The 23,302-nt window shown below is 40.3% G+C and overlaps 1 protein-coding gene across 1 annotated transcript in view; it reads left to right on the forward strand.

Moving 5' to 3' along the window:
* The window catches only part of IQGAP2 (IQ motif containing GTPase activating protein 2), a 278,338-nt gene that overhangs the window by 74,134 nt on the left and 180,902 nt on the right, over positions 1-23,302 (forward strand). The window lies entirely within an intron of this gene.

Raw genomic sequence — 23,302 nt, forward strand, 5'->3', positions numbered from 1 at the left:
CTGCTCTGGAATTAGCAGTGGGAGGGAAGGCAGGATGGTATCGGAGAAGCCAGTTACAGAGACCTGACTGCTGGGCTGAGATGTGTGGGTGTCATCCTGACATGCAGAAGAGTGTTTGAAGGTTTTACAACTTTGAAGAAATGGAAGCAAACAGAATTCCAGTGACTAGAGTGGAAGGCTGGGCAGGGAAGAAGGCTCTTGCAATAGTTTAGGCAGGAAGCATCCTAACCCAACAAGACACAGGAGTCCGCTGTTTACTCATTCAACAAAATTGAGTCCTATGTACCAGGCAGTGAGGGTTCTAAGGTGAGTAAAGTAGCGTCCCTTAATGAGAAAAGGGCATGAAAACACAGTCTCCTCAGTTGTCACATGTGTAGTGAGAAGATTGCGACCTGAAGGAAAATCCATGGGCAGTGATACAGTATTAGTTAACTGACAGGAGTAGCAGCAAGACTGCAGGATGCGCAGATCACAGATCTGGGCTTTGTTCACAACGAAATGAACAATGCCCTCTGTGTGCTTATGATATGATAGCTTCGCCAGGGTCTTCCTGATGCTGTCAGCTTCAGTCTCTTTTAACTTCTTCCCTTGTCCCCCACCTTACTCTATTCTCAACACAGCAGCCAGGGTGATGCTTTTAAATCATAAGTTAGATCGAAGCCCTGAAATGGCTCTCATCACATGCAGTGTAAGAGCCCAAGTCCTCACAGGGGGTCGCAGGGCCCCGCCCACCCCTCCCTGCTCCTCTGGGCTCTTTTCCTGCTCTGCCGACCACGGAGAGCAGTCTGGCTGCCAGCGCTGTTCCTCACACCCTTGCAAGGCTCCTGGGCCTTTTCCTTTCCCTTTCTCTTATATCTCCTCATTTCTGATTTCTCACTTCCTTGAAGTCTGCTCAGATGTCAACCAACCACCCTGTTTAAGATTGTGACCTGTCCCCAGCCCTGGCCCTCCTGAATGCACTGACCTGGCCCACCTGTTGTTGCCTGTGATGCTGACCTACTTCTAGCATGAGATACCACTTACTGTTCTTGTCGGACCTTCCGCTGGTCCCCCACCTCCACCCCATATGTTCACTTTCTAAGGCTGGGATCCGGGTCTGTTTTGTTTACTGATGTGTCAAATGCCTAGAACAGTGCCTGGGATGAAATAGAAGCTCAGTAAGTATTTGTTGAATGAATTGTGATTTGGTATTACTAATAAGTCCTAGTTAGCTTTTTTCTCCCACCTACCAAGTGGATTTTGGTTATGAGGAACAACAGTTGATCCTGTCATGGTCTAAATTCCAAGTACAGTCATCCCTTGGTATCCGTGGGGATTGGTGCCAGGAGCCCAGTTGATACCAAATCTGCAGAGACTCAAGTCCCTGATATAAATGGCTTAGGATTTGCATATAACCTATGCATCTCTACATTACTTACAATACGTGATACAATGCAAATGTTGTGTAAATAGTTGCTATACTGTACTGTTTTTAAATTTGTATTTTTATTTTTTATTGATCTTCCCCACCCACCCCTAAATATTTTTGATCTGAGGTTAGCTGAATCCACAGATGTGGAACCCACAGAGGGCTGGCTGGATATTTCACCAGATTTTTGTTTTTATTCAAATGGCCTATTTTTTTTCTGGAATTTTTTAGAGGAAAGTTTTATAAGATATGTACGATAATTCAAGAAGAAAATTTGAAGACAGCTTTTCAAACAAACAAAAATTATGTGCTGGGTGTGGTGGCTCATGTCTGTGATGGTAGCACTTTGGGAGGCAGAGGTGAGAGGATGGCTTGAAGCAGAGAGTTTGAGACTAGCCTGGGCAATAGCGAAACTTCATTTCTACAAAAAATAGAAAGCTGGACGTGGTGGCGTGCGCCTGTAGCCCCAGCTGCTCGGGAGGCTGGGGCAGGAGGATCACTTCAGCCCAGGAATTTGAGGTTACAGTGAGCTATAGTATGATGACGCCACTGCCCTCTAGCTCTGGCGACAGAGCAAGACCTTGTCTCAAGAAAAAGAAACTTATGTAGCAAAGGGTTCAATCACGTTGGAGAGGATTTGTAATCTATAGGGCTGAAATGGAGTATAAAAGTCTTGTAACTGGAGGCTAAGGTCCTCTGCTTCTCTGGCTTATGTTCTCCGATTGCATTCCGTTTATTCCTAGGGACAATGATGAGTTCCCCATTACTATCTTGGGGTACTTCAGGTGGCCCCACAATTGAATACGCCCCTTAGCAGTCCATTGCCTCTTAATTCTGGAACTAAACATACACACCACAAAATGCCAAAAAATAAACACATAGAATATAGGACAGAGAAAGAATAATTCCAAAAAAGGACTGCAGGAATGTTTTAGGATTTTTTTTTGTTTTTTGGTCTTGTCACCTAGCCTGTTTTTCTCCTGTGCGCATGCACATGACACACACATACTCATCCTTCCTCCCTCCTGCCTCCTCCCCATAAGAAAAAGCTGTTGAAGGAAATTTAAGAAATCAGAATGGAGAACTTGGAGATTTACAAACCTTTGGATAACTTTTAGATAGCCTGCCATCTCATAAGTAACTTTCAAAAGTGAGTTGGGACCTCTCTAAATTCCCAGCTGGAAAGGTTCCATGGAGACTGTCAGGGTGTTTTCTAAGAACTGTTTTTATGCCTTTTTATTGCATAACCCATTTCTCAGTGGAGGCAGTATCTCCCCCAGGGGCCGAACATTGGTTCTTAGAAGGCAAAACAAACAAACAAACAAACAATCAACCTAAAAATATATATATAAAGCACATATGTGTGTATAAATACAGTATATATGATACACAAATATACAATATATTGTATAAAAATTTCATGGGAGGGCAATAAAAGGTCTAAAAATACCCCTGGGTGTGGGGTGGGGACAATAATAAAAATAGTTGAGAAACACTGGTCTAACCCACACTCAGAGGCACCAGCCTAGAGTGGGAATGGTCTGCTCTGCATGTTCATGCTTTTGCATTTTGAAAGTTGAGCAGTGAGCTGCATCCCAGGGCATGAGTCTGGTAGGTGGAACACAAGCTCATCAGGATCAGTGTGATCCTTTAGGTTCTTTTGGTTTTGTTTTTATTTTTGAGACAGTGTCTCACTCTGCTGCATGGGCTGGACTGCAGTGGTGCGATCATAGCTCACTGCAGCCTTGAACTCCTGGGCTTAAGCAATACTCCTGCCTCAGCCTCCCAAGTAGCTGGGACTATAGATATTCACCACTATCCCCAGATAGGTTTTTTTTTTTGTTTTTTTGTTTTTTTTTTTTTTTTAAGAAATGGGGTCTCATTATGTTGCCCCGGCTGGTTTTGAGCTCCTGGCCTCAAGCCATCCTCCTTCCTCAGCCTCCCAAAGTGCTGGGATTACAGGTGTGAGCCACCATGCCCAGCCCATTGGGCTCTTTTTGGTTAGAGGGACAGAATTGTTCAGGTTACCCCAGGTCCTGGAGGGCCGAGGGAAGGACTTACCGGGCTCCCAGGGACTAGCTGGCAGGAGCAGAGTTTGTTTGCAATGTCCAGTGTAAGTTATCTCCCTCAGAAGCAGGAAGTTCTTTATTCTGCCATTAATTCAGCTTCCTTTGATCTCTTTGTGATTCTTTTTTTCCTTTTATTTACCATAAAGTCTCATGCTGAAAGTTTAGCTCTTGTTGTGATTCTACCTACTTTAGTCCCGTCTACCTCACCTGTCTTGTCCCTGGTTCTGTTTCAAAATCCTGGGAGAGAACGTGGACTACTAAATCCTGCCATCCTCGTCTGAGTGGAGGTGACTGAAGCCGCCAGTAGGGCAGACCTCTGGCCACCGAGGACAGGCTGCCGCGGGCAGTTAGGGGCAGGAGAATGCCACACAGGATTTGCATGCAGCTGCCTGTGCCTAAGCAGTGTCCTGAGGCCACTTCCCGGAGGGTGGTGGTCAGGGTTCTCTGTGAGCAGAGCCCCCCGAGGGTCAGGTGGGCATGCTGAGGCCTTACCTACCTGTTCAGGCTTAATTATTGCTTTGAGTATTTGACATAGGCATTCATCACTGAAGATTTTCCATTGGGGTTCCTTTCTGCATCTACTTGGACAAAGACGCTTATAGTTTTTATTGAGACTTCTTAAATCAAGGCTTGTCTAATGCCTTGACATCATGATGAGTTTCTTAGAGACGGCGTGTGCAGTTCGTATGGTCCTCCCCTTAGATTGTGAGACGCTTGCGCACAGAGGCTCGGTTAGCTTCATGGTTCTTCGGCACACAGCGCAGTGTCTAACGCACGGAGAGTTTCTGGTAGATTTCGTGACCTCACCATGGTCCTGCAGGCCGTGGAAAGTCCTTGTTTTAGACTGCAGTTCTTTGTGGCTTAATATTTAGTTTTTAAACTAAAAATATTAGGTTTTTAAAAATTATCATTACAAATTTCTGAGCACCAATTTTGAAAGAAAAAAGTAGGGTCCTAATTGCAACATGTACAGAAATTAATTTTAACATGTGAAGAGCCTCTTTGAAATAAGAAAACACTCAGCTGGGGTGTTTTTTGCCTACTTTATAGTAGATAATTCACATTATAGAAAATATGTGAAACATGCCCAAACTCACTAAATCAAAGAAATGCCAATTATAAACATTCTGCTTTACCTATCAAATTGGCAAGGTTAAAACATCACCACTGTTAGGATTAAGGCCAACAGACGTTCATACCTTCTATGTGGGAGTATAAGTAATATATAATCTTTGGGGAGGATGATTTGGCAATAAACATTTTTCATGGCTCAGCAGATTCTTCCACAAGGATGTTTCTTGCCACATTATTTACACAAGTGAGAAATTATAGGCATCCTGCATGTCTAGAAATAAGTGAATAGTTAATTAAATGATGCAAACCCAAATGATGGATTTTTTTTGTCATTAAAAAATTAAGTTAATGAAGTCTAATGCTATGTAACTGAAATAGAATCACAAGATACCTAAAGTATATGTTGTATAAATTCATACAAATTTATAAATTTGCTTAATGTTAATTGTACTTACTGCTGGATGAAAAATTACAGTTCTTGACACTTTTCAGCATTTTTTGCATTTTTATTACAGACCAAAATTATTTCTGTAATCAGGAAGATCATTTGATAATGCAAAGCTTAGTATCTGGACATGACAGCAAGTCTTAGTTAATAAAATAGCCATCACCGTAATGCCTTAATGATGACTTTTATAAAGAAAAGTCACTGTTTTTTAACAGTGGTTAAAAAAGGAAAAGTAGTTGGAGAAAATGCTCTTAATATTAATGTGTACTATTTATTAAAACAGAGAAACAAATAGAGGCAGTGTGGAATAGCAGAAGGAGCAAGGAGTTCTAGATGGTCCTGGGTTGGAAACATGGCCGTAGCTGTGGGACCTTGGTTGGGTTATGGGCCTGCAGTTTTCCCATCCATGAAATGGGTATAATAATCGTCCCTGTCCTCATAGGACCATTGTGGGGCAGTGCTGAAGTACATGTGTACAAAGCATTCGGCACAGAGTGTGTCTCTGTGACCAGATGCCTCTTCTTACGAGGAGAAACGCGTGTGGAAGGGGATAGCGTTTCCTTCAAGAGAACCACATTTGAAAACCACGCATCAGGAAGGGATGATTCACTTTACAGACAATGGCTATGCTAATTGTGTATTAGTTTTCTGTTACTTTAATTGAGCAGCTTACACATTTATCATCTAAAGGTTTCTGTGGGTCAGAAATTTGGGCACAGCTTAATGAGGTCTCCTACTTAGGGTCTCTCCAGGCTGCCATTGGAGGAGGTGTTCACTGGGGCTGGGCTCGCATGTGGAGGCTGGACTGGGAGAGTGTCTGCTTCCCTGCTTGTGTGGCAGTTGGCAGCATTTAGTTTCCTGGGAATTCTGTTTTACCTATCAAATTGGCAAGGATTAAAGCATTGCCATTTTTAGGGTTGAGGGAAACAGACATTTATACCTTTCATGTGGGAGCATCAGTAATATGTAACTCATGGCAGCTTGCTGCTCAAAGCCAGTAAGGGGCGGGCAGTAAGAAAGACGGAATCTTGTACAACACAGTGTAATCTCGGGAGTGACGGGCTGTCACCTTAGCCATTTACTATGGGTTAGAGGCAAATCACAGGTCCTGCCTGCACTCAAGGGGAGGGGACTGCGTGGGGGTGTGAACACCATGGGGGATCACGTGGAGGGCGTCTGTTTGCTACAAATGATTTTCACATAAACGTGTTTGAAACACAGTAGAGACAAATGTACTATTTTAGCAAGAGATTTTGTTAAGAAAAATATTGGCTTATATTTTAATAACATTGATTGGAAAGCAAGATAAAGACACACTGTGCTTGCTTAATATTAACTGTTCGCAGCCAATAGTGCTGCCTTCTGGGCTTTGGCGTTTGAGGACACAGCTCTCTTCCTTGGAAAACCTGGTTACCTGAGATCTTCCAAGCAAGGGAGCTTTTCAGGGACTTAAGACGTATTTTATAAGGAATGGGTAATTGAACATCCCTTCAAAGGTGAGTTTTAAAAATCTTTTCTAAAATGTAGGACTACTTTATTATTTGTGCAGTCTTTGTGTAATAAGTACTCATTTCAGTGAAAATAAACATAGCTTTGTTTCACTCAGATTCATTGTTAAGCTTTCAACTTTCATTTGTTCTCTAAACTGAAAAAAGCCAGTTTTTGATTGTTTTTAACTGGCATTCTCAAATGAGAATTGTGGCATTTCGTGTTCTTTGCTGGGCTCCGCCTCCTTACGCTAGCCCACTAGTTATGCTTAGTCAGCTCTCTCCTTTATAGAGAAAATGTTGAGCAATGCTAAGAATTTTATGGGCATTTAGGTTATCAAGTATGAAATGTCCAATTTCCTTAATTACTAAGTTTGACAGTTGATATCTCTGACATTTCACTTTGACACTTATTTTTATTGTAAAGGTACATCCTCATTTAAGTGCACGGTTTGGCTTGTGGTTATCTTTCAAATTTTTTTAGAGCAATTTTTGTGAAACCATGGATAAATCAAAAATTCATGTTATTAGGTCATTACATGTGAAATTTCTGATTTCGAATCAAAAGTTTAGTTTATGATATCTCAAACAAGAAGCAGTACAGTTAATCAAAGTATGCACCTAAACTATCCACATGGTTTTGCCATATTAATGGCAGCTTGTTTATGCCAGCAGTGAAGAAGTCTGATGAGGGAGTGGCCATGAAATTGCCAAAGGTGTTTTCCACAGCTTGTTAAGAATGGAATATTTTTCCTTGCAAGAAGTGGTCCAAAGCCTGGTAGAAGTGGTAGTCAGTTGGTGCAAAGTCTGGTGAATACAGTGGATGACAGAGAGTTTCTGAGTCCAGCTTCTGTAGTTTGAGCAGTGTAGTTTGTGTGACATGTGGTCCAGCAATGCCTGGCTTTCTCTATTGACCAATCTCAGCTGCTTAATTGCAAGCATCCTCCTCCTTTCGTTCAACTGGTTACAGTAGGCATCTGCTGTAATCGATTGACCAGGTTTCATGAAGCTATAGGGGATAATACCAGCGCTGGGCCACCAAACAGACACCAGTAGATTTTTTCATTTAAGTTTGGTTATAGACCATGTTTCAGCACTTCATCCCGCAAGTGCGGAACGCTTGCGATTGTCAAAAAGAATCCATTTTTCATCGCACGTAACAATATGGTGTAGAAATGGTTCACCTTTATGTCCTGACAGCAAAGAAAGGCAAGCTTCCAGACAATTTTTCTTCTGACGCTCGTTTAATTCATGCAGTACGCATCTATCCAGCCTATTTACCTTGCCCATTTGTTTCAAATGGTCCAATATTATTGAAATAGTAATGTCAAACCTTGTTGCTAATACATGCATAGGTTGAGATGGATTCGCTTCCACTACAGCTTTCAGCTCATCATTATCCACCTTGGTCTCAGATCACCCATGTGGCTCATTTTCAAGATGAAAATCATCAGAATGGAACTTCTCAAACCATCGATGTATTGTGCATTCATTAGCCACATCCTTCCCAAACACTTCGTTGATATTTTGAGCTGTCTGCGCTGCATTGGTTCCACAACAGAACTCAGATTGGAAAAATACAAAAGCCAAAATGAGTTGATGAGTATACTGAAATGCAAAACAATTTAATGATTTGGAGGTACGTTTGTAATCAAGAGAACAAGGAAAGATGATTGACCACATCCTTAACCAAAGGTTAAGAGGCCCTGATGAATATTGGAACTTTTTTCCTGCTCTACACAGGTGTGCCGGCTACCACATATGGAGCCGCCAGTGGCTGCAGGTTGGGGTCTTCGTGATTAGACTCTGGAATATTTTATGACTCTGAGTACTCAGGATACCCTAAGTGTCCAGTTGACTGACCAAACTTAGCAAGACCTTTAAGTGCTGGAGCGTCTCAGTTTGAAACTCCTGGAGGGGGAAGAACGAAACCTCCCAACTCTTACCAAACAGCAAGACCAAAGAGCCTGTGTGGTCCTCGCCATACACGTTCTGATGGTGTGTGACATACATATTAGAGTGTAGAATAGAGATATGCTGCCACATTCTCTTGGGCCGATTGTTTTTCAGAATTGGATAAATAAGTACCTACACATTTCCACTATTTTTAATGCCACATGTTTGCGTAATGCTTCACTTTTCAGTGTTTTCATATCTTATTCTTCATCGAATGCATCCAGGTGTGGGGATGTGGTAGATGGTGTAATATCCACTTGACAAATGAGGAAACTGAGGCTCAAGAACTTGACTTGCCCAAGATCGTGTCACACTTTTGTAGCAGAGACAGAAATAGCCAAGGCTGCCTTGTTCCAAACCTCAGGCACCTTTCACTAACAAGCCCTGATGAAGAGCAGGGAGTCAGTTTGCATCCTGGCTTTTCCACATGCCAGCCTTGTACCATGGGCTGTTACTGAACTTCAAAGCCTCCATTTTCTCGTATGTGAAATGGGGAGAGTACCTTCTCATAGGGTTATTAGTATTAAATGAAAATGTATCATAGTCCCTCAACCTGGCAAGCACTTAGTAAATGGCAGCTGTTGATATAGTTTGTGCTGGGTTTGGCATACTCCTGTTGGCACAAGTTGGATGTTAGATGAGCTCACCTGGTTTCTCTCTTTCAAATTGGATCTGGGTATCTGGCATTGTAGGCCTGTTATCCAAAATCAGTGGGAGAGAGCGTGTTGGTGCATCTCTGAGGGTCACACTGGGAACTGGCTTGATGTCCGGGGTCCTAGAAAGTGCCCCAAACAGGAGAGTTGCTGTGTGATGTGGGCTGAGGGGCTCTGCAGGCAAGAGCATGCGAGGAGGATGGTAGAAACAGAGAGTGGATTTTGGGCAAACTCTTGGATTTGCTGTTCAGGTGCATTAATATTAGCAATCCGTTTAGAGAAGAGTGGAGCCAGGGTGGTGTGATGGGCTTCCATTTCTGTGGCATCAAAGAAAATAGGAATTCTGACCACCTGGCAGGGGATTTAGGTCTAATTTGCCACTAGTACGGATAGCACAATCATGATTCTCTTAGCACAAGAAGCTTTCTTCTGTTATCCACTGTCAAAATCCATCTCATGTACTAGTTAATACCGACGCAGATCTGCTGTGGTGAATTTGGTTGTCTTTATGTTTGCTGAGGAAAGTTTCTTCTGGAACTCAAGCTGCTGGGCTCTAGCTCCTGCCCTCTCTCTTGAAATCAGAGAGAAACTTTACCCCTTGACCAGATTTATTCTTAAACCATCTTAAAAGTATGATTGCCCCTTACCTGGATCTCCTCTTTTCCCTACTCAAAAATAACTCCCTTAGGAGGAGAGATTCCTCCACTTTGCTGTTTGAGGCCTGAGGTGGGTTGCAGAAAATTCTCTGAGCTTTTTTAAATTTTAATACCTTAGCATGTTTATCTGTGCAGTTTTTTGAAGCATGGCATTACAGGCATACAGACATCCACCAACATTTGATGAAAGTCTATAATTTCAAGGTACGATGGTTTCAAGCTGTACAAAAAAATCAATTAGCTTTCTAACCTAACTCAGTTCTTGGACAGGTTGCAGGTTGCTTAACCTTTCTAAGTTCCCTGTAAAATGACAAGAAGAAGAGCCTACCTCACAGAACTGTTACTGAGAGGATAAGCTCACAATAAGACTCAAATGTTATTTCCTTTTCTTTTTTTAAAACTAGAAGCGTGTGTTTCATTTTTTTTCTGTTGCATGCCACCACTTCCTGCGTGTGTACTTCTCCCAGGTAATTAAATGTAAATGAAGATGCTGGTTTAGAGTGTCTGCATTTGCTCACTGGTTGAGGTAGTAGCCTAAGAAATAGAGAGGGTTCTTCCCACAGCTCAATTGGTGTAGAAAGCTTAGAAAACATTCATAGAAAAGAAAATAAATTTCATTTACAACCTTACTTTATAGAAATAATAAGACAAGGCCGGGCACAATTGCTCATGCCTGTAATCCTAGCACTCTGGGAGGCCGAGGTGGGAGGATCATTTGAGACCATTTGAGATCATTTGAGACCAGCCTGGGAAATAGCGAGACCCCATCTCTACAAAAAATAGAAAAATTAGCCAGATGAGGTGGCGTAGCCCCAGCCACTGGGAAGGCTGGGGCAGGAAGATCGCTTGAGCCCAGGAGTTTGAGGTTGTGGTGAGCTATGATGACTCCACTGCACTCCAGCCAGAGCAGCACCCTGTCTCAATTAAAAAAAAAAAAAAAGACATTTTGGTGTTTTTGCTCCCTCTCTCTTTTTAACTTTTAAATTTTTGTGTATGAAATACATCATGCCTACAGAAGTGCATGGAACATATATGTATGACTTAAGGAATACTAAATATATGGGTACCTGTCACCCACTTTAAGAGCCAGCACATTGCCAGTGTCTAGGAACCACTTTGTTGCCTGATTCTTTTCATTTATTTTCCAGAATTTAGTTCTACTTATGTAGTTTTATATTGTGTTCTTTCCCCTACTTTGTCATAAGCATTTTCCCATAATGTCATCATTTTAGGTTGCTTTCTTGAGAGCTTAAGGTAATCACAGATCATAGACTAGCCTTACCCTAATGATAATTGCCATTGGTAACCTCTGATATATGCCAGGCACCGTGCCTTAAATACTCACCTCATTTCATTCTGTAGCACCCTGTGGGCTACAGTAGCTCCCCATTTTACAGCTGTGGAAACTAAGTTTTGGAGTGCTTAAGTAAATTGCTAAGGTGATATAATAAGCAGAAGAACTGAGCTAGCTCAAGTCTGTTTGCAAATCCCTTACTATTTCTACCACTGACAGGCTGCCTTTATGGGCTGTATTTTGGAACCAGAATGCACACATTTAAGGAACTGACCATTACATGTAGTGTTTTTGCCTGATTCTAAGCGATAACAGCACACGTGACTAGGCTCTAGTTTTGAAGTGGCCTTGGTGCTGGGAAAATCCAAATGAAGGCAAACTTCCACAAGAGGTGTGGAAAAAAGAATTTTTAAATCACAGTATTACATGCAAAAGGTCTGCTTTTATTTGGAGGAGCTTTAGTGTTGGGTTGTGTAGTCTTCTCCCTTACTCCCCCACCCCCACGCTGCTGTGAAGTGAAGTCTGAGCTTTTATGTTCCAAGTGGCCCTCCTGCTGCATTTTCTACAGCCGTGCATCTGTAATTATGGCACGACCTTGGAGGCAGCCACTCTCTTCCTCTGCTTTGCCCGTGGAGACGTTGCCCTGTGGGTCTAGAAGAATCAAATGGTTGCTATGGTTGCTGTGGCAGCTACAATGTGGAGCTCAAAGCTGACTAGAAAGTCATGCTGCTTATCTGTGGAGAGAGGAGACTCAACTTGGCACAGATACAGTTGCTCATTATATTCTGCAGGTATAGTCGCTGTGGCATCCTTGGGTACATTCTGTAAACGGCAAGATGTGTATAGCAACAGAATGTGAATAAAAGGCTGTGTTTGTTTAGTTGGAAAAGCATCTTTCCTATAAACAACTTTTTTTTAGTCCTCACGTGTTGTGGTGGAGCTCTTGTTAAATTTAGTTCCGTGGCAGTGGTTACACTTATCAAAGTGTTCATGAATGCAAGCATCACTTTTAGCTTTGCCACGAAGTCTTTTCGGAGTATGGAAATTTACTGCCTGTGACCAGTGAATAGCGAAACACTATTGGGATTTTTTTCAAATGGCCATTAAATGCCAACAGCCACCACCGCTTGCTGAGGACAATAAAAGGAGTGGAGGAAGGCATTCAGTCACAACTTTGTGTGTATGTTTGAATTCTTACACTGTAGGAGTCCAACCTAAATAATGCTGTCATCAGTTTTGGTTCAATCAATCATGCCTGAGTTAAAATAGGTTTTCTAAGATTTTGATTGGGGAAATAATACAACATAGATATAGTTTTATGTGGCCTGACTTCATGGCTGAAGTATAAAACGATTTAAAAAAAAAAAGATTTTCAAAACATTTTCTTATGATAGCGTACTCCTGAAAAGTAATTAAGTCTAATGTTAAGTTCAGGTTGGAAAAGCATCTTTCTTATAAACAACTTCTAGTCCGCACATGTTGCAGTTTTTAACTTTTTATTTTTAACTTTTGCTTTTTAATTTTTTAAGTCATTTATTTTAATTGTGGGACAGATTTGACTTTTGATGCCGTGCCTTCTGTGTTAGTGTTGAGTCTCAGTAAGAAAGAGACTCTCACAGGTTAATTTTCTTTCAAACTGGACTGATGCTCTTTTGTGGGGTGCAGGTATTCTCCTGTTGGTGCTATTTGGAGATGTGTGTCTAGAATCTTGGGTCCCACAAAACTTGACCAGATTGTTGGGTGCTTTTCACATGCCTTGCTAAAGCTGCTCAATCCCTGAACGATCAAAGCTGGCCCTGACTTTGGCAGTGGCCTTGACTTTTAGAGCATCATGTGCGGACAGAGGAGCTTGCTTCCTGCAAACAGTAATAGGATAATGTCCAGGCATCAGTGAGCTCTGCTTTCACCCAGTACTCTCCACACTTGCGTTTCATTAGCCCTCTGCCACTGACTCCTGTTTGACAACTCTTGTCCGGGTGGGGGAGCAGACAAAAATCTCTAGATACAGCTCAGCTGAGTGGGTTTAAAGTGAGGGCACGGGAACTAGTAACAGCCTCCATTGCTTGGGTTATCTACTTCATAAGGCTTTTGTTGCCTTCCTCATTCTTATTACTGCTACTGCCATACTGCCACTCTGCCCCCATTTGTGCCTTACTCTGTATAATCGGCATCTACGTGTTTAAGTTCCTCGAGACTCAGTCCTGGTTTGGCTTCTCTGCAGTCTGTACTTCCTCTTTCTGGCGTGGATGTAGGGGAGGTTTTCAAATGTACAGCTCCAGCCCAGCCCGCTGCTCTGAGCCCCAGATCTGTGTGTGTGATCGCAAACGCAACATTCTCAACTTCTGTGTGCTTATTTCAAGCTTTAAATGTTCAAATCTAAACTCATGATTTTGTAAGCCCCTCTCCTACCTATAACTCTTCCCCCAACAACAAAACAACAGGTCTGATCTCATCTCCTTTGTGTCCTCTTCTTGTGAAAGGCACCAGCAGCCACTTAACTTTGCAACCAGAGAGTCAACACCACAGTCTCTCCCTCACCTTGTCTATTCAGTAGGCCCCACATTGTATCAATTCAGCCTCTTAAATCTCCATCCTTAACATGGCTCTAAAGGCCCAGCATGATCTGGTCCTGGCCTCACTCCTCAGTCTCATCTTAGCTTCCCCTGGCTGCTCCCCTTGCACCTTAGAACCCTCCCACAGGCCCCCACTTGCTGAAGTGCCCCCACCTGGCTACTGCCCCCCATCCTTCTGATTTCATGTTGAAGGTCACGTCGTCAGGGGAGCCCTTGATGCTCAGATGAGGTCAGCCCCTGTGGTGTAAGCTCTTGAGGCCTGTGTGGCACCCTCAGAAGAGACGTGAGTCCCACGGGAACAAGGGCTGTGTCCTTGCTCACAGAACAGGCTCAGTGCCTAGAGCAGGGCCCACACCAGGTAAGCACTTGACAGGTATTCGTCTAGTTAAGGAATTAATGTGTGAGTGAGTGAGTGCGTGTCAGGCCTTGTGCCAAGCAGTTTACACATCCCATCTCATCTGATCCTGGAAACACAGTGCTTACATAGCAAGGCACAAGCAGGGAGTCAGCCTTGACCTGGGCTGACACCCAAGTCCAGGCTCTTTCTGCTCCTGTCACTGGCTTCCTTGAGAGAAGCTGCTGTTAGATTTATTAATAATAAATCTGTGGTGGTAAAGGGAGAAAGCAGGACTTCTTCTCAGAAGAGAGATATTAAAGAGGCTTGCATTTTACAGATGCTAATTTCCTTAGGTAGTTTTCTTTTTTTTTTTTTTTCTTTTTTTTTAGAACAAAAATCCTCTTAAGTAATAAGCTTAGGGAGCTGTGGAGGTAGAAGAGATTTTGCTGGCAAACCTCTAAGTGGCATGCCACGTCCAGCTTCCACTGCTTCCTGAGGTGGCCTGTCCATCAGGGCCGCACAGGTATAGTCTCATCTCCAGGCTTGTAGCTTTTATTCAAACTGTTTCGGCTCCCTTCCTCTCTACCATTTGGTTCTTGTCTTTCTAGACCCCATTTATTCATCCAAGAAACATTTATTGAGCACCTATTATGTTCCAGGCACTAAGCTGGTTAGCCAACTTTATGCCTGTCCCTTGTAAACATTTCCCTACCATTGCCCCTCTGCTCAGCACCCCCCACGCTCTGACAGGAACTATCGTTCATTGTGTAATGAGGTCTTGACTGTAAAAATGTGCAGAGCCTTATTAGTTAGTTAAACATTGATTGGGCACTTTCTGTGTACCAGACACTGTGCTAGGTTTGGAAGGTCAGGAGACACATTCAGTGCCTTGCAATCTGTTCACACAAGAACCAGACAGGAATTGGCGAATGAACTAGAGTGAGGTCAGGAAGTATCTGTAGTTTCTGATCCACCAAAGTGCTATAGGTGTTTAAGCTCCTAGACAGCTGTGAGGCCTAAATTCATTCTTAGGTCAAACAATATATAGAAAGTAACCCAAGAGACCTAATGTGAGTGCAGGAGGAAGGACTGACTGGTCACTATCACCTTCCTTATCCTCATACTTATCCCTTATCTAAGTACATCTAGTTCATTGCCAGTAAATTTCTTGCTTCAGCATGTGAAAGCTTTAGCACTTAGTGAGAAATTCATAAGTGCTACTGTTTTCCCACAGGAAGCAGTGGCATGTATTTATCTCAACCTTGAAGTTAATGGAAAAAATACTGACCATTAGGCACAAACCTATCCATCCTATTTGTATTTGACACAGCAGTTAAGACAGCTAGACTCTAAAAGAAACAGTGGTCTCCACAGTGGAAAATGAAAATAAAATATTAAAATAGCTTTTAAAATATTTATCGCCTCAAAAATTTTTTATAAAAAATGTAGACAATATTTTGGAACAGTATTTTGCAATTATAGCAAGGTTGCAGCATAAAGATTAATACACAAAAATCAATCACATTCCTATACCAGCAATGAACAAATAGAATTTGAAATTAAAACACAATATACTGTTTCTATTAGCACCCCAAAAATGAAACACTTGGGTATAAGTCTAACAAAATATGTATGAGGTGTATATGAGGTTAATTACAAAACTCTAAAGAAAGAAATCAAAGAAGAACTAAATGGGAAGATATTTCATGTTTACGAATAGGAAGGATCATTGTCATGTTCTTTCCAACTTGATCTATAGATCTAATGTAATATCAGTCAAAATCCCAGCAAGTTATTTTGTGGATATTGACAAATGATTCTAAAGTTTACAGAGAGGCAAAAGACCCAGAATAGCCAACACAATATTGAAGGAGAAGAACAAAGTTAAGACTGACACTGCCCGACTTCAAGACTTACTATAGAGCTACAGCAATGTTTGTTTACAATGCTGAGTGAGGAAAGCAAGATATGGTTGTACCTTATAGACTACCTCTATCCTAGTGCTTGTCAATTTGTGTTGAAAACCCTTGTCCTGTTTTAACTGTCTTTGTCTAGACTTGCGAGTACCCTGAGGACAGAGATGGGCTAATTCATAGTACAGAACATGAGAAATGTATCCATAGTGCTTTGCCTATGATAGATAGTCAGTGCAGAATGAATAATAAACTTTCTTCTCACCAAACATTTCCTAAGAGCTGCGGATAGTTTTTCATGTCTTAAAATTATTGGAAACAGTATTTAGAGAGCTCCTATCTTTTTTACATAGAGTAGATTTAAATTATTAATTTTCTTATGTTTCTTTATTTTATTGAATGTTAAATGAATTCATAAGAAAGTTTAATGTAGTATTTTTTAACTATAATAAAGAAGTGTCTGTCTTAAATGAATCCATACAGATGATTGGCATATAGTCCTTTTGTATAAATCCTTAGGTCAAGAACATACTACATTTAAGATAATCTCTAGGGCGCTTCTGTGATGGATTCTTCAAATTCTTATTCTCATTGCCTGTCAGAAAGACAAACTATTTGAAGACCAATTTTCAGTGAAACTTGCCTATTAGCCAGAAGATAGAATTTGCTGTTAAAAGAGAGGGTCCTGAATTCTACACCAGGACAGTTGCTGGGATATCAAAAAACCAGAGATTCTAAGACAGATCCAAAGTGTGGAACTCAGACTTTGCATACGGCTTTTGTATCATCCAGGGAAAAACTTAAAAGAATCCCTAGGAACCTTGAGGCTTCATGATCCTTCTCTCTGCCAAGCTTACACATGCTGACCTTTCTGCTTTAGTAGCTAAACTTTCAGTTCCACGAAATTGAAACGTTTTAATTGCTTTCTTTATTGGTGACCTTTAAAAGATAATTTGGGCTTATTGGTGTCAGTCTGTAAAGAAACAAAACTCTGAGGTGTGATATCATCTATTGAGTAAGGCAGGGAGAAAGCTAATTAGAACTACAGTGCTTCTCAAATGTTATCTGGCTGCACATGATGGTGTGGATATTTACTGACTTTCAGATTCAGTCTATCAAACTATAATTTTCAGAAAAAAAAATTTCCTAATAATTGTGGTCATTTTGCCCCTAATAATTAGGTACTATATATATGAATTTTTAAAAATGTTACTTTTGAACTCACAGCCTTGGCTAGTTTTAATGCTGCTTCTTCATTGGTAGAAGACTTAGAGATCATGAAACATTAATAGTAACCATATTTTTGAGTGCTGCTTCTGTTCCAGGTACCATGTTAAATATTTTCGGCTTATTATCTATTAGTCCTTATAGCACTTCTTTAAGGAACATGGCATTGTTCCCAAAATACATTTTTAAGAACCTCTGAGATTTCAGGGATAAGCTTGCTCCAGATCAGAGCAGGAAGGGAAAACTCTGGATTTGAAGCAGGCCTGTCTGCCAGCCACCAAAACATCAAATAGGGAAGATAGTCTGGAACAGTGGTAAAATCTAGCATACGCAAACATGTAAATTGGTATGTGTATATGTACAGAATTCCTTATGAAACTTGTTTATGACACTGAAGTTCAGTAACTTCCCATCTTGCATATAAGCCACAGAAATTTCGATTAGACACAGTTAGTGGAAGCTATTGGGCCAGTTGGCCATCTAAAACAGCTAAGCCTGAAATAGCTACATATAGTATTATTCCAATTACATGACATTCTGGAAGAGGCAAAACTATGGAGACAGTAAAAAAATCAGTTGTTGCCAGGGGGACGGGGGGAGAGAGGGGTGAACAGGTGGAGCACAGAGGATTTTTAGGGCAGTGAAACTATTCTGCATGGTACTGTAGTGGTGGATATATATCATTATGCATTGCTAAAACCCATAGAATGTGTAACACGAAGAGTGAGGCCTCATAACTATGGACTTTAGTTAATAATATATGAGTATTGGCTCATCAATTGTAATAAGTGCTTCACACTAATGCAAGATGTTAATAATAGAGGTGAGGGTGAGGGGATAGATGAGAACTCTCTGTACTTTCCCTTAATTTTTCTGTAAACCTAAAACTGCTTTAAAAAGTCTATCTGTTGCTGTTTTTTTGTTTTTTGTTTTTTTTTTTTAAAGCTAAGCCTCAAGCCATTCCCTCCAATATCAGGATTCTCTTCATTTTTAAAATTACTGACCCCAGGCCCCAAAACATCAGTTTTTAAACATCATGTTTAAAATTCCACTGTCCTTCCCCCAACATCTGATTTTTTGCTTGCTCTGTGAGTGAGCTTTTCCTCATCTGTTTTCTCTGTCCTTTTCCAGCTGCCAATATGCTGGCTGCTTACATTTGGTCTGCCCACCTGCAGCCTGTCTTACCTGCTGCCATCAGATGTTCCTGAAGTGTAGCCTGATGGTATCACTCCCCTGGCCAAAAACTTGTGTTCATACCCTCCACTGCCTTGGTTTCTCCATCCCCAGCATCCTGTGGCCCATACTCTGTGAGGTCTTGTTAGAAGCAATTGTTAAAAGCAGAAGTGACCTCTATCATAGCATGTTTATAAGTTTTTGTTGATATTTGTTCTAACACTCTTGTGTTAAATATTGTGTTGTATTTGCTGCCCCCTCCCCACTCAATTGCGGTGTAAATTATTTGATGGTTCAGACTATGGTTTCCCTCCACCTTTGTTTTTGAGTCACCTGTAGAGCTGTGAATACAGTAGGCCTCTGAAGAATGCATTCAGCTGCATTCAAGGTGTCTGTGTTCCCAGTCTCTGTATCCAGAGCTCTGCTGTTGGATGAAATGATAGAGAAACCCATTGCCCATATGGCTGTCAGTGCGATATATAGTACAATCGTTGAGATATTTCTGACGTTAGAGTGCTGTCATTTATTGGTATTTGCTCACTGGCACATTTATTTGGGGGTTGTAGCCCTGTTTGGGCTGCTTTACTATGTCTTGAGTTTAGTATTAATTTTTAACCGGTATATTTTAAACCAAACATCTATCCACATGCCTTGCTTGTTACATGATAAGCAGTTGCCTTTGCCTGTCTTTCCTATTTGAAGATGGAAAATGATATTTAAATGATGCTGTTGTTTTCGTAACTGTTTTACATTCTTTGAAGATTGAGGAATTTGTGACTACTATTTTGTTAAGCGATTTTTCTTAAGGTTTTTTTCCTCAATCTTTTATGCCTTAAAAAGATTTTCAACTAAGTGAAAATGAGTCGCATGTATCCCCTAGGTCTTTATCCCAAGTAAAAGGGGCAGGGAGTGAGATAGAAATATTTAGCAGCTCAGTTATTACCTCTGACATTTAAGAATTCAGCTTAAGGAAAAATAGCTGGCTTGAAAGAATATGGCTTGAGGAGAGAGGTGAGAAGGAGATGAAGTATGCATCTATAGGAACACATTTATTTCTTATTTGCTTTAAAAATTGTTTAAGCAAAGCACATTTCTCCAAGTCGAATTTCAGCTTGACAGATGTCCAGATGTTAAATGGCAGGACTCCAAATACTGAATGTGCTGTGCTTTTAGGAAAATAAGTAGTTTTTTTGTTTTATTTTCTTTTGTTTCTTTAAAAATAAAGGTCAAGAGATAGCAGCAGGAAAGTGAGAACAGAAGTGGATTTAGAGATGTAAATGTTCTCATTGAGAAGGAGGGGGGGAACGTCTTAAAAGGAGATATAGCTTAATAATATGCAGGAAACGGGCTTAAGATTTTAGTTCACTGTAAATGCAATATAAATCTATAATGCAATGTGGCTGCTAGAACTGTTACTAAAAATTAGGTTGTTTTAATGTTTTGTTGTTTTGAGGAAAGATAAGCATCCTGTAAGGATTTCAGGTGCTATATACTTTTTAAACTTTTGTATTTGTTTGCCTTATAAAAATCAAAAGCTATAATAAAATTTAAATTAACTCATGATATTTGTCTTCCAGCAATTGCTGATAGCATATTTTTTTCAGGTTCTTATTGAATTATAGTTGAATTAAAAGTTATTTCTTAACTCTCAGGAATAATAGAAATAGTACTCAGTCAGAAAAAGTCAAAATATAATGAAGTTTGTAGAAGTGATATGTTTGGTGTGGGGGCCGTGAATATGAAAGATGGAGAGTTATCCAAAGCATTCTTAGTGCTTTAAAATAGAGCAGAAATAGCCACCGGATATGTTAAGTGACTATATGACATGTGTGAATTAAATCTTTGAATATTTACAGGTAGATTTTCTTTGCAAGCAGTGGTGCTCTACGGAAAGGAAAGTTATATGCTTGCTTTTGGTTGTGTGCTTGTTTTCCAGAGAACAGTTGCTATGCTAATTTTGTTTTCAATGCCAGAAAGTACTGTATTTTAAAAATTGGCTAAGATGCTCCTATTTTTAGATGCTTGTTTTAAAATAATATATATAGAAGGCAAGCCAGTGGCCCCCTTCTCTGTCAGTGTGGAGTTCCGAAGCAGCTGAAGGTAGAAGTAATGGTTGGTAAGACAGCGAAAGACAACAGCAGCCAGAGGCTGACTAATGGTGGTCAGCAGGAATTCTTGCAGTCTGCTTAATCTGTCAAGGAAGATAAAATAAGTTTCTCCCCCTGAGGCAGGTTCACGTTTAAAGGATAAAAAGGAAGTACATTAGCGATCTCATGTGCCTTTACTTCAAAATATTTTTTTAACTTTATATATCACTGGATACATACACACAGGCATGCACATACAAATATGCATCATCCATGTGACGTGATTTCAGAAAGGTAAGTAAAGTTCACGTACACCTGAAACTGCTGTTACCCCAATTTTACTGCATTCAACTCTTCAGTTCATAATTATACAGAAGATACAACATGCAAATGCAAATGACAGTAACATATTTACTTTGTTTTAATGTTATAAAACAAATGTTATATTTGTTTTTTAGTGTTATATTTCTAGAACTACTTAAAATACTAAGTATATAAGAAAGACACTGTAAAGCAGAGGTTTTTCATTTATTACTTCCCTGGAGGAGTTGGGAATTGAGGAGACAGTTGGGTAGCAATAACTAGAAGTTAGATCCATCACTTACTGAATTGTTTCCTCAATTGGAAAATGAGCAGCTATAAGGGTTAAATAAAAACCTATCTAAAGCACCTACTTTGTAGTAAGAACCCACTACAATGGTAGTGCTGCTATTGTAAGATGACAAAAGTGGAAGAATCCGAAAACACATAGGGAGAGCCCAGGATTTCAACTTTTATATACATACATGCATGGTGTTTCTTCTGGCTGCTGCTTGGTGGTAATTAGAGATTATTTGCCAAGGTCCCTTTGAATTTATTAGCTATCTGCCAGACACTATTGCAGGAGTTGATGGAACCACCAAAAAGATTCATTTACAACATTTTCATCAGCTTCTCTGTTTTTAGGGGAATAATACAAGTTCGTTGGGAGAACTTTAAAATTTTACGTTTGAATGTAGTTAATCAAAGGTGCCTTTTGGGTCCAGTGTTAATGTTAGTAAATTCATGTGATTGAGTTTCAGGCTTTTTGTTTATGCATGTCTAAAGCTTTGTGAGTCAGAAAATTCCTGTTAGAAATTTGTTTTAAAAATCTCTTCTAGCACTAGAGGAGATGAGACAATGAGTCTGACATCCCAAGAAACCCAACACAGCCCAGTGTTTCACATGTATTCCTGTCTCTTTGTTATTCTGTTAAGTTTATGTACGTTAAAATTCACTCTTTTGGTGTAAAATTCGACGTGGGTATATCCGTGTAATCAGCCCTACAATAAGGGCACAGAACTGCTACATCATATGCCCAAGATCTCCCTTGTGCTGCGTTTCTGTAATTAAGCACAATTCTACCCCTTGGCAACTACTGATGGATAGTTTTGCTTTTCCAGAATATCCTATGAATGGAATCATAAAGCATATAACCTTTTAAGACTGGTTGCTTTTACTCAACATACCGCATTTGAGATTCATCTATGTCCATGTTGTGTGTAATGACAGTTTGTTCCTTTCCGTTGCTGGGCAGCATTCCCTTGGACGAAGGTACCACAGTTTGTTTGGATGACATGTGGGGTGTTTTCAGTTATTGGTGATTATCAATAGGCCTAGTATAAATATTTGTTTACAGAGTTTTGTGTGAATACAGTTTCTTATCTCTCTGGGATATATATCTAGGAGTGCTGGGTCATATGGAAAGTATATGGTTAATGCCAAAAACCATTTTTTAGGATGGCTGTACCATTTTGCATTCCTGCCAGTGATGTATGAGAATTCTAGTTGTTTTGCATCTTTCTCAGCACTTGATATTGTCAAGGTTTTTTTTTTTTTTTTTTTTTTTAGACAGAGTCTCGCTCTGTTGCCCAGGCTAGAGTGAGTGCCATGGCATCAGCCTAGCTCACAGCAACCTCAAACTCCTGGGCTTAAGCGATCCTTCTGCCTCAGCCTCCCAAGTAGCTGGGACTACAGGCATGCACCACCATGCCCGGCTAATTTTTTCTATATATATTTTTAGTTGGCCAGATAATTTCTTTCTATTTTTAGTAGAGACGGGGGTCTCGCTCTTGCTCAGGATGGTCTCGAACTCCTGACCTCAAGCGATCTACCCGCCTCGGCCTCCCAGAGTGCTAGGATTACAGGCGTGAGCCACCGCGCCCGGCCTGATATTGTCAAGTTTTTAATTTTTTTTTTTTTTTTTTTAGCCATTCTAATAGGTGTGCGGTATTATCTCAGTGTGGTTTATTATTTTGCATTTTCCTAACGGCTAATCTTTTCATGTGTTCATTTGGTACTATTTGCTCAAATCTTTTGCCGTTTTAAAAATTAGGCTTTCTTATTGTTGAGTTTTGTTCTTCATAAATTTGCATATAAATCTTTTGTTAGATATATGAAATGCAAATGTTTTCTTTGAGTCTTTCTTGTCTTTTCACTCTTACCAAGATATTTCATAGAGCGAAAGTCTTTAATTTTGATGAAATCCAATTTATCAGTTTTTTTTTTCTTTAATGGTTTGTGCTTTTGGTGTCATATCTAAAAAACTCTGCCAAATTCAAGGTCAGTCATAAAGATTCCTTTGGTACTTTTTTTGTATGAGTCTTATTTTATGTTTTACATTTAGGTCTGTGTTATGTTTTAAGTTAATTTTTATATAAGTTGTAAGGTATAGGTTGAGGTTTATTTTTTTGTATATGGATTTCTATAATAACTGTCCTAGTTCTCTTTGCTGAAAAGATTACCTCTTCTCCACTGAATTGCCTTTGTACCTTTGTTAAATATCAGTCAACTATATTTGTGGTGTTCTCTTTCTGGACTCTATTCTTTCCTATTGATCTGTGTGTCTGTCCTTTTACCAACACTACGGTAAGTCTTAAAATTGGGTAATATGAGTCCCCTAATTCTGCTTTTTTTTTTTTTTTTCAAA

The sequence above is a fragment of the Eulemur rufifrons genome, chromosome 17 (genome assembly GCF_041146395.1).
Source record: "Eulemur rufifrons isolate Redbay chromosome 17, OSU_ERuf_1, whole genome shotgun sequence".
In the NCBI taxonomy this organism is placed as follows: domain Eukaryota; kingdom Metazoa; phylum Chordata; class Mammalia; order Primates; family Lemuridae; genus Eulemur; species Eulemur rufifrons.